The sequence below is a fragment of the Zingiber officinale genome, chromosome 9A, assembly GCF_018446385.1.
Source record: "Zingiber officinale cultivar Zhangliang chromosome 9A, Zo_v1.1, whole genome shotgun sequence".
NCBI classification, from domain to species: Eukaryota; Viridiplantae; Streptophyta; class Magnoliopsida; order Zingiberales; family Zingiberaceae; genus Zingiber; species Zingiber officinale.
In genome coordinates this window covers 59,589,435-59,599,994 of record NC_056002.1, presented here as the reverse complement: position 1 = coordinate 59,599,994, position 10,560 = coordinate 59,589,435, and the positions used below count along the sequence as shown (strand labels likewise).

Here is a 10,560-nt window from a genome sequence, read left to right as displayed (position 1 = left end):
TTTAAAAAGATTTAAAATGATTTTAAAAGATTTTTGAAATAATTTTGAAATGAAGTTTAAGAAGATTTTGAAAGATTTTTCAAATAATTTTGAAATGAAGTTTAAAATAATTTTTTAAAATTTGAGTTAAAATAATTTTGAAAGTTAAGTTTTAAAGGTATTAACAGTGTTGTTAATCAAAGATGATTTAATTGTTGATTAACTTGATTTAAGTTTAAGTCAATTTTCATAGTTTAATTTCTTAGTCATCTCACCTGATCTAAATTGTCAATCAGGGAATCCTATAATTGTTGTGAGATGAATTATTATTGAATTTAAGGGGCTGGTTTAACTTTGTGTTAGATTCAGGTTTTGCTTTGGGTTCAACAAGTAAGCATTCTTTGGATAAACTTCTGGGCTTTGGTGAGTCACAAGGAGCTCATTAAAGTAACCATGCCTTCGAGGTTTCCCAAATAGTCCTACCCATTAAACTTAATACTAATCCTTGGTCTAACTAGTTAGGATCCATTTAAGGGTAGCTTCGGTCAGTTCCACTTGGCCAAATGCACCAGGTCGAAGCCATATCTTCCTAGACATGCGATGCCCAAGCTTCCCTAACGTACTATCATCCAAAAACTTCACCAGTACTGTGGGTCAAGTTAAACCTAGCCCGTTTTAATTTCACCTTAATTACCCTGTCGGGTAATCTACTCTTATTTTACCCATTTCGGGTAGATTAGGTTCAGCTACCCTATCGGGTAGTTCAGTTGGGGGTGCCAGCTAGTTTGGATCCTCCATCTATCTTTGATTTTGATTTTTAAATTTTGAATTTATAACTTAATTTCGAATTTTTAATTTGATTTTGAATTTTGAATTTTGAATTTATAATTTAATTTCGAATTTTTAATTTGAATTTTGAATTTTGAATTTATAATTTAATTTCAAATTTTTAATTTGATTTTGAATTTTGAATTTTGAATTTATAATTTAATTTCGAATTTTTAATTTGAATTTTGAATTTTGAATTTTGAATTTAATTTCGAATTTTTAATTTGATTTTGAATTTTGAATTTATAATTTAATTTCGAATTTTTTATTTGAATTTTGAATTTTGAATTTATAATTTAATTTCGAATTTTTAATTTGAATTTTGAATTTTGAATTTATAATTTGATTTTGAATTTATAATTTTATTTCGAATTTTTAATTTTGAATAATTTCAATTTATAATTTTATTTCGAATTTTTTAATTTAATTGTTTTTCTGTTTGCTCCCCCTGGATCATAACCTCGATATGACCTATCGAGGTAGTGTATTTGATCCTTAGGGACTCAATATTGACGAAGTCCAATTTGATTAATCAATTTGGACTTGGGGACCCATGCTTGGACTGATTTACTATTTGATTTGTTTATTAACGATAAATAAGATTTATATTTAATTTTGGTTTTATATCCTAGCTCAGTTTTATTGTAGACGGCTCTTTGTGATCCAAGAATTAGGTCAAAGTTCTTGGATCCTAAAGAAAACCGTTCTAATGTTAGCTTCAAATCCTTGATCTGATTTTTCGGACTGGAATTTTCTTCCTCAAGGTTTTGGACTTGAGTTGAATTTCCAGTTTGAACTTGGTCAGGTAAGGACTAGGGTTTAGTCACTTCTTTAAGGACTATTATTTCCTTTAGAAGTGACTTAACCTTAATGTTCGACTTGCTAGTTTGCACAATAAGTAATTAACTAAATTATTAAGTCTAGGGATACTTAAAGTGGAGTCTGGCCCTTCGGAAATGGATGCGGATCCGTGGCTTTGCTCGGACTCGGCCTCCGACTCTCTCTCGCTCCCGGATTCGTCGATCTGGTCTCAGGACATCAGCGCGAGTAAACTCGTCTGATCGAGTTCATCGTCGTCGTCCTCCGAAGAAGATTCGTCCCACGTTGCCTTCAGGGCCTTCTTTCTCCTTTGCTTTTTGGCTTCCTTTTGGTTGGGGCAGTTGGCTTTGATATGCCCTTTCTGGTTGCACCCGTAGCAGGTGACTCCAAACTTCACTTTCGAGCTCGGTTGGGCCTCCTTGGATTGAACTGCCTTCTTCAGATCTTTCTTGTTGAAGCCCTTTTTCTTCTTGTAGAGCTTCTTCACAAGATTCACTAGTTCGCTAGTCAGTTCATCTTCTGAATCTTCTGAGTCGGGTTCATCTTCTGATTTCGGTTCAATTTTTCGTCTGGATCTTGGTTCACGTGTTCGACTAGTACCTGCAACCAAGGCAATACCCTTCTCGGTCGGCTGTGCATTAGTTTGTTCATGAAGTTCAAATTCAGAAAATAACTCGTCTAACTTTAAAGAAGATAAATCTTTGGAGACCTTGTAGGCATCTACCATTGATGCCCACAATGTACTCCTTGGAAATGAATTTAATGCGTACCTTATGACGTCTCGATTTTCGACTCTCTGTCCAATTGCATGAAGAGAGTTGAGAATGTCCTGTATGCGTGCGTGAAGCTGGCTCGCCGTCTCACCTTCCTGCATTTTTAAATTATACAATTTATTAAATAATAAATCTCTTTTACTTACTTTTGTGTCGGTGGTGCCCTCGTGGAGTTCGATCAGCTTCTCCCAAAGTTCTTTTGCGGTTGAAAAGGGACCGACTCTGTTGAGCTCCTCCTTGGTAAGACCGCACTAGAGAATGCAAGTTGCTCTGGCATCAGCTTCCACCTTCTTGATTAAAGCTGGTTCCCCGTCTTCGTAGGATGTAGTCTTGTCGTCTCTGTCAGTTGGTAGTTGTAGTCCAGTCTTGACGATCATCCATGTTTCGAACTGGGTTTTCATAAATGTCTCCATCCGTCCTTTCCAGTATCCAAAATTTTCTCCGGTGAAGAGCGGGGGACGGACGGTACTAAAACCCTCTTGTTGGGCCATTTGTAATCCTGCACGACAAAAAAATACACGAATTCTATTCCAAGACTAAGTCTTGGATTAGTAGTGCGGGAGAAAGGAAAAGAAATGACGAGCTTGAGTGGTATTGTACCAACTTCGAGCAAAACCGATTCGATAAAAAATAATTAGAATTTAGCTATCGAGCTAATTCTAATTTGACTCCGAAAAAAATGAAAAAACACCACGGAAAAATTATTTTGAATGGTGGTTGCACCAATTCAAAATGACCCCGCTCTGATACCAATTGTTGGATCGAAAGCGCTAGAGGGGGGGTGAATAGCGCTCGTGGCTTTCACTTTTTCAGAATCGTAAAACCGTTCGAGTAAATGCAGTGAAAATAAAAACAATCACACAAAGAGGCAAAATATTTACTTCGTTCGGAGCCTAGATCGACTCCTACTCGAAGGCCCGCGATCCTTGATCGCTTTCGGTGGGCAACAACTATAAGCACGATAATTTGTACAATTATAGGAATTTACAGCTCAGATTTATAACATAATATTTATACCGACAACAAAAGATGGAGAAGCGTAGTTCCGGGTCGTCGGTGTCGCGTCGCAGCACTTCTGGGTCGTCAGGTTCGCAGCACGTAGCAAGAGATCACTTGGAGAGCGTTGTTCTGGAAGAGGTGCTCGAACACTGCTTATAAAGGGTGCTGGAGGCGCCTCCAAGGCTGTCCGAGGCGCCTCCAAGCCCCGGGTCGCACGCGTCGATAAGCGCTGATCAAGTCGCGCATTATCCCTTTGAAGGTGCCTTCATGCGCCTTCAAGGCGCCTCCAACTCCAGCGCACAGCCAGCTCACCTTCGCACCCGAGGCGCCTCCAAGCTCCATGGAGGCGCCTCGGACACTATTCATCCGAGCTCTTCTTTGTGTTTTTGGTACCTGCAAGTATGTTAATCCAAAAATACCTGCACCACAAAGTTAATACAAAATAGTATGAATATGAAGTAATGACAGTCTCTGGACTGTCCGAGTCTGACTTCGGGTTTCCGACCGAAAACCCTAGGTCGACCCGACGCCTACTGTTCCCTCTACGGGGAACGCGTCCTCACCTACTCCACTCAGGAGATTTACCTGTTGCCAGTGCAATCCTCCAGATCGACTGGACTTTTCTCCGAACTTTCTGCTGGACATCCGCTTCACGGCTAGTCCAGTCTTTCACCTGGTTCGCGACACCAGGACTTTCCACCTAGGGTTACCACCCCCTAGGACTTTTTCCTGAAGCCATCGACCTGCCAAGACTTTTCGCATAGGGTTACCACCCCCTAGGGTTTTCCCTTTGCCTAACCGCAGCTAGGACTTTTCTCCACCTAGGGTTACCACCCCCTAGGGTTTTCACCTGCCTAACCGCAATTAGGACTTTCCTGAAACACTCATTCAACATGTTAGATAACAACACGACTTAACTTTGAACCCTTTGCCATTATCAAAACTTGGGTTCGATCGTCGGATACTTCCTGCACCAATAGGATAGTCCAGCACATGTGCTGAAACCAGATGCTGATAAGTTAGAATCTCGTACAAAAGTTCGTGTGTTATCCCAAAGGAACGAAAGGTGGTTTATTTTATAGTCCTAAAGACCAGAAGGTCATTATTAGCACCAATGCCCAGTTTTTAGAAGAAGACTATATAATGGATCACAAGCCCAGTAGCAAAATTATTCTAGAAGAACTTAGAGAGGACACGTCTACTTCAGTACTAATAGTACAAGATGAAGTACCACAAGAGACTGCAACACGTGTCACACATGATACACAACCATAGACGGTGCCTCGTCGTAGTGGGAGGGTTGTTAGGCAACCTGAGAGATTCATATTTTTGGGAGAGTTTTCGGACTTGATCCCGGGTAAACATGAACCTGATCCCCGGACATATGATGAAACACTCCAAGATATAGATGCAGTATCTTGGCAAAAGGCAATGCATTTCGAAATAGAATCTATGTATTCTAATAAGGTCTAGGAGCTAGTAGAACCACCTGATGGTGTAAAAGCCATTGGATGCAAGTGGATCTACAAAAGGAAAAGAGGGACAGATGGGAAGGTAGAAACCTTCAAAGCAAGGCTTGTTGCGAAAGGGTACACTCAGAAAGAGGGAATCGATTATGAGGAGACCTTTTCGCCGGTAGCTATGCTTAAGTCTATCGGGATACTCTTATCCATTGCCGCTCATATGGATTATGAGATTTGGCAAATGAATGTCAAGACAGCTTTCCTTAACGGAAGTCTTGAAGAAAACATCCATATGAAGCAACCAAAAGGGTTCATTGAAAAGGGCAAAGGGCATCTAGTGTGTAAGCTCAATCGGTCCATTTATGGACTAAAGCAAGATTCAAGGTCTTGGAATATCCGGTTTAATGAAGTAATCCAATCATATGGATTTATTCAGTGTCCAGATGAGTCTTGTGTATATAAGAAATGTAACAGAAACGTGGTGGTATTTCTTGTACTATACGTAGATGATATTTTGTTAATTGGCAACAATGTCAAGGTATTATCGGGCATAAGGGTATGGTTGTCCAAACAATTTGATATGAAGGACTTAGGAGAATGTGCACACATTCTTGGGATCAAAATCATAAGGGATCACAAGAAAAGAACGTTGTGTCTATCCCAAGCTTTATATATAGATACAATACTTGCTCGTTTTAGCATGCAAAACTCCAAGAAAGGTTTCTTACCTTTTAGGCATGGAGTAACTTTATCTAAAGAGATGTCTCTGAAGACATCAAAAGAGATAGAGGACATGAAGGCAGTTCCTTATGCCTCAACTGTAGGAAGCCTTATGTATGCAATGTTGTGTACGAGACCTGATATCTGTTTTACCGTGGGCATGGTTAGCAGATATCAGAGTAACCCTGGACAAGGACATTGGACTGCGATAAAGCATATATTAAAGTACCTGAGAAGGACTAGAGACTATATGCTAGTTTACCATGTAGATGATTTGCTCCCTGTAGGTTACACGGATTCGGACTTCCAATCAGATAGGACAACAGTAAGTCTACATCAGGCTATGTGTTTACTCTAGGAGGTGGAGTCATTGCATGGAGGAGTGTTAAGCAAAAATACGTATCAGACTCAAACATGGAAGCTGAGTATGTGGCAGTCTCTGAGGCAGCCAAAGAAGTTGTATGGCTCAGGAACTTTCTAATGGACTTAGATGTGATTCCTGGTTTGCCCAAGATCATCACAATTTATTGTGATAATAGCTGTGCAGTTGCAAACTCGAAGGAACCACGAGCCCATAAGGCAAGTAAACATATAGAGCGCAAGTACCACCTGATACGAGACATCGTCAAGCGAGGAGAAGTTATCGTCGCCAAGATTGCATCAGCAGATAACCTAGCAGATCCTTTCACTAAGGCCCTTCCGGCGAAAGCTTAATTTTGATCGGCATGTGGAGGGGATGGGAATCAGATGTATGACAACAGATATGGCAGCTTAGTCTTTTAGTATAAGTGGGAGATTGTAAGAGTGTATACTTGTAAAATACGGTACCCAAATAATAGTTAAATAATAAGGTTATTTGACGAATAATCTTATTGGAATTTTTAGGAATTTTTAGAAATTTTCTAGGAATTTTTCGGAGCTCATTTGACATATTTTAAGGGGATCAATTATTGGGTTTAGAGAAAGCCTGTTTGGAATACCCTTAAGTGGGAGTTGATTAGTTTCATTTAGCCCAATAAACCTAAGTATTGAACACAACCCTAGGTTTATTCTTCCACCTATTTCCGCCGACCTCTCTCCTTCCCAAACCTCCCGATTTCCATCTCTGCTCTTCTCCGTCGCCTAGCCCGACGCCCAAGCGGTGAGGTCGATTAACACAGCTAGCTGCCGACGATCTCCGCCACCGCCCTCTGAGGTTATTCCGTGCCCTAGACATCTCCACTGTTGCTCTCCCTCTCGCCACTGCCTAACGCGACCGCTGCCACCCGAGGCCGCGCCATCCTCCATCAATTACCGAGCATCGCTGTCGACCTTCTCCTCCTTTGAGGATGATCCCGATCAGGAGTCAGCCGGCGCGTTGGCTACCCACAGGTTCCACCGAGCCAAGCCCTAATTCGAGTCTACCTCGCCGCACTAGCACACCAAGTCAGTCGTCATGCTCCCGACCAAGAGGTGGAGAATCCGAGCCCTTGCTTTGCTGGATTTGGAGCGCTGGAATCGGTGGTGATCGGCAGTTTGGAAGGTGACTTCTTGTCTTCCCGAGTCCTGAAGCTGAGCAACCTCTTCGCCATTTTTGGGGGTTTCCGATACTGAGTTAGGTTAAGGTACATCAATTGTTTTTCTTTGGTTGATAGCTTTGAAGATCTGAGATTTGAGGTCAGTAGAGTAAAAATTAGGTTAACTGAGGGTTGCTTCTTGGCAGTGGCTCACTGTGAGAAGCTCGGCTACAACTCCCAGCAGTTATTCTTCATCCGAGAAGCATTAGGTAAGGCTCTACCACTCCAGATGTTAGATCTGTAGACCTAGGTGTTGGATTCAGTTTGAATTGGGTGCAATACATGGTTAACCAGTAGAGTTTTATGTATTGATTGATTTGGGGTTTATAACAGAATCAAAGTGTTGTTCTGTTTAGGTTGCTGGAGATGTTTCTGTGTGTAATATGATCAGGGATTGTATTAGTTGAGATTAATCTTGGGTCAGATCTGAAATTGTTGGAGGAAGCTAAGGTATGTTATCTTTAGGTAATGAAATGGGTTGATCCTGTGTTAGAAATTTGAATTTAGGAATTTATTCATGAGTTATATTAGTTGTCAGATTTCTAGTTAGCAATTGATCTCGTGGATAAACTATGTATGTTGGATTCATAATGGTTATTTGGTGAATGATTTATATAGGTGGATGCATGATTATTATTAGCATATTATAGAATTGGTTGTTTATTGATGATTGATGCCAGGATTGGATTGTAAATGAATTAATGGATTCATGTTAAGTTGAGAAACTCAAGGATTAAATGATTGGATTAATTGGTGATTTATGTGTAAACCTAACTTAATTAGGTTGTTGTATAATTAAGGTTGATTGGGGGATTACTCAAGGATCATGTTTGGTTAGCGTTACCCTAATTAGAATAGGGATTCTGTTTGGTTACTTACTTCCTATGTAATTAGCTAAATAGACTATGTGATCGCAGGACTTTGTTTCGGGACGAGCATCTCGATGTCGGATTTCGGGACACGATCGACAGATAAAGGCGGGTATTTCTTGCTTTATCTCTTTAGTATTTTGATCTTAGTGCATGAGCTACATGTTTAGATGACTACCATGTTTATCTTGACTCCACTCTTATTTTTCCTGCGTTTGATACTTCCGATCTTTCGAGCTACTCGTCAGATTCTATACTCTCGTTCTATCGATGATATTTAGCGGATACTATATTATTAGGTATCGGATACCGATACCGATGCGACATTAGATATTAGGTATCGTTATATATGACACCGATACCACGTATTTACGCCATCACTTTGATTCTTATTTACACACCCATCGAGTACGCCGTAGCATACCGCTTTATATATATACGATGACTATCGCATTGCTCGTGATCACGTCATCGCACGACACCGACGATCCCGTCTCCCGGTCGAGGCGGTTGTTGGCCGTGGTCGCACGCCTACCACCCGCGGGTAAGTGGTAGGAGCGTGTCGCACGTCTGTCGCGCCCCACCGCACACTCACGGGTAGTGATAGTGGAGTCGCAGTGCAGGACCCCATCGCGTAGCTATTCGCCACTACGCACTGCCCATCCGGCCACCGAGAGTAGCGGCCTTGGTTATCGATTCGACCTCTCGACCACAGGGTGCGAGAGGCGGGCGACCATCCGTATATATTGTTATTATATCCGCCGGTTGTTTACTTACGTTGTTGCTTATCTACGTCATTGCATTAGCTTATGTTGTTGTTGTTTATTTACGTTATGCTTACATAGTCGAGATTTATACCGCGATATGTGTTGACACCGACTTGCCATCGCCGATACGATATACCTCACACGATACCACGAAGTTATAGCAAGATCAGCAGACTTCATACACTTTACCTTTACTACTAGCAGATACGGTTTCGTATGGACACTTATTAGATATCACCGTAGTATCCGCTATTACCATACGAGACCAGAGCATTTCAGATTCTAGTTTGATTTACTATACCACGCACTATCTGCCTCATTACCCCGAGTCTTTATACTCACCACCGTATATTGGTAATTTCACCAGGTAGCAGGTAAAGGATTTTGAGTCACCTGGAGATCCCGTCCCGGTTCCACGTCACATTCGAGGACGACCTTACGATTTCGTATTTTTACGCTATTCAGATTTTGGGTTTCAGACTTGTTTATTCAGGTTCTCTTGTATTCGGCTGATATTATCGTAGTTTCTACCGCAATTGATATGTGTTTCGTGATCGTTGTTTGTGATTTCCTGCGTTGATTTTAGTGTGATTAATATATATCATATAACCGCGTGGTTGTGTTTATTTGTGTTCCAAAGTGGGTCGATTATATAACCCGTGGTTGTGATATATATTCCACCATACGATGATTAGATGACAGATGCCTCGATCACACCCATGTGAGACGTCTTAAATTTTTCTGTAAGGACCTCTCGGGCGACAATACTAAAAGCCTAGCTTTTGTAAACATTTATTTTGAAATAAAAGAATCACATTGTCAATATGTGTATTTATTTGTTAAATGAAATTGTTCAATTAATTTATATAGAGATAACACTTGGTGTCACACTCGAAGATCACGTGCTTGCCTCTATAAATTATAAACAATTTCTCGACTAAGATGGAAAGGAACAAACCATCGTAATAGTAGTGTAATTAAGTATTAATTTATCTTGACTAATAAATTACACCGATAACTTTAAGTGTATTGAGTAGAACTATTTAGGTAAGTTCTTTTTATACCGACTTAGTAAAGAACTATACCTTAGTTATTATAGAGTGCTCTTAATCCTAATATAATAACAAGCATATATATTTAATATTTATTTCTTTAACTTAACAAAGGGTGAGGTTTAACTCGATAAATCAATACGTCCGATAAGTTGGAAATGATATTACTTATAGTGTGTGTTGTTATGTATGAATCAGGTCCCAGTTATCTAGGTTGAGAATGTCCCCAAGAGGAACTCATAAGATTGCCATGTTAAACCCTACAGTGGACTTAGTCCCGACATGATAATAAAGTTGAGTGGTACTACTCTAGAGCTAGATATTAATTAAGTGAGTTATCAATAAATTATTGGGCATTCGTTATCTTAAACATAGGAGACTAACACATGATAAGAAGGAGCTCATAATGTAATTTGGGATTAAGTGCGGAATAACTCTCAGTGGAAAGTTATTATCAATGAACTCGAGTTGTATGTTGCAGCATGGGATACTCAAGCTCACCGAAGGTCAAACCAATTTCTCCTCTAGTCCCTGTCATAACCTCATTATAGCCTCAAGTCCATCCAAATGTAAGGCTCTTCGTGTCCAAGAAGTGGGCCAATGCTGGTGACCAAGCAAGGCCACATCCTCTTTATGGGTCGCCCATTGCAGTGACCAAGCACGAGGGGCCAAGATTAATTCAAATAGAAGGGGTGTTTTAAAATCTTCTCTTTGTAGAAAATTATAAGTTTTAAA

General features: G+C 40.3%; 1 long non-coding RNA gene across 1 annotated transcript; it reads left to right on the top strand.

Moving 5' to 3' along the window:
* The first annotated feature begins 6,614 nt into the window (after positions 1–6,614).
* LOC122020633 lies at positions 6,615–8,114 on the top strand. Its single transcript, XR_006122268.1, has 3 exons — positions 6,615–7,185; positions 7,284–7,346; positions 8,055–8,114. It is a non-coding gene; the product is annotated as an uncharacterized LOC122020633 (long non-coding RNA).
* The last annotated feature ends 2,446 nt before the right edge of the window (positions 8,115–10,560 follow it).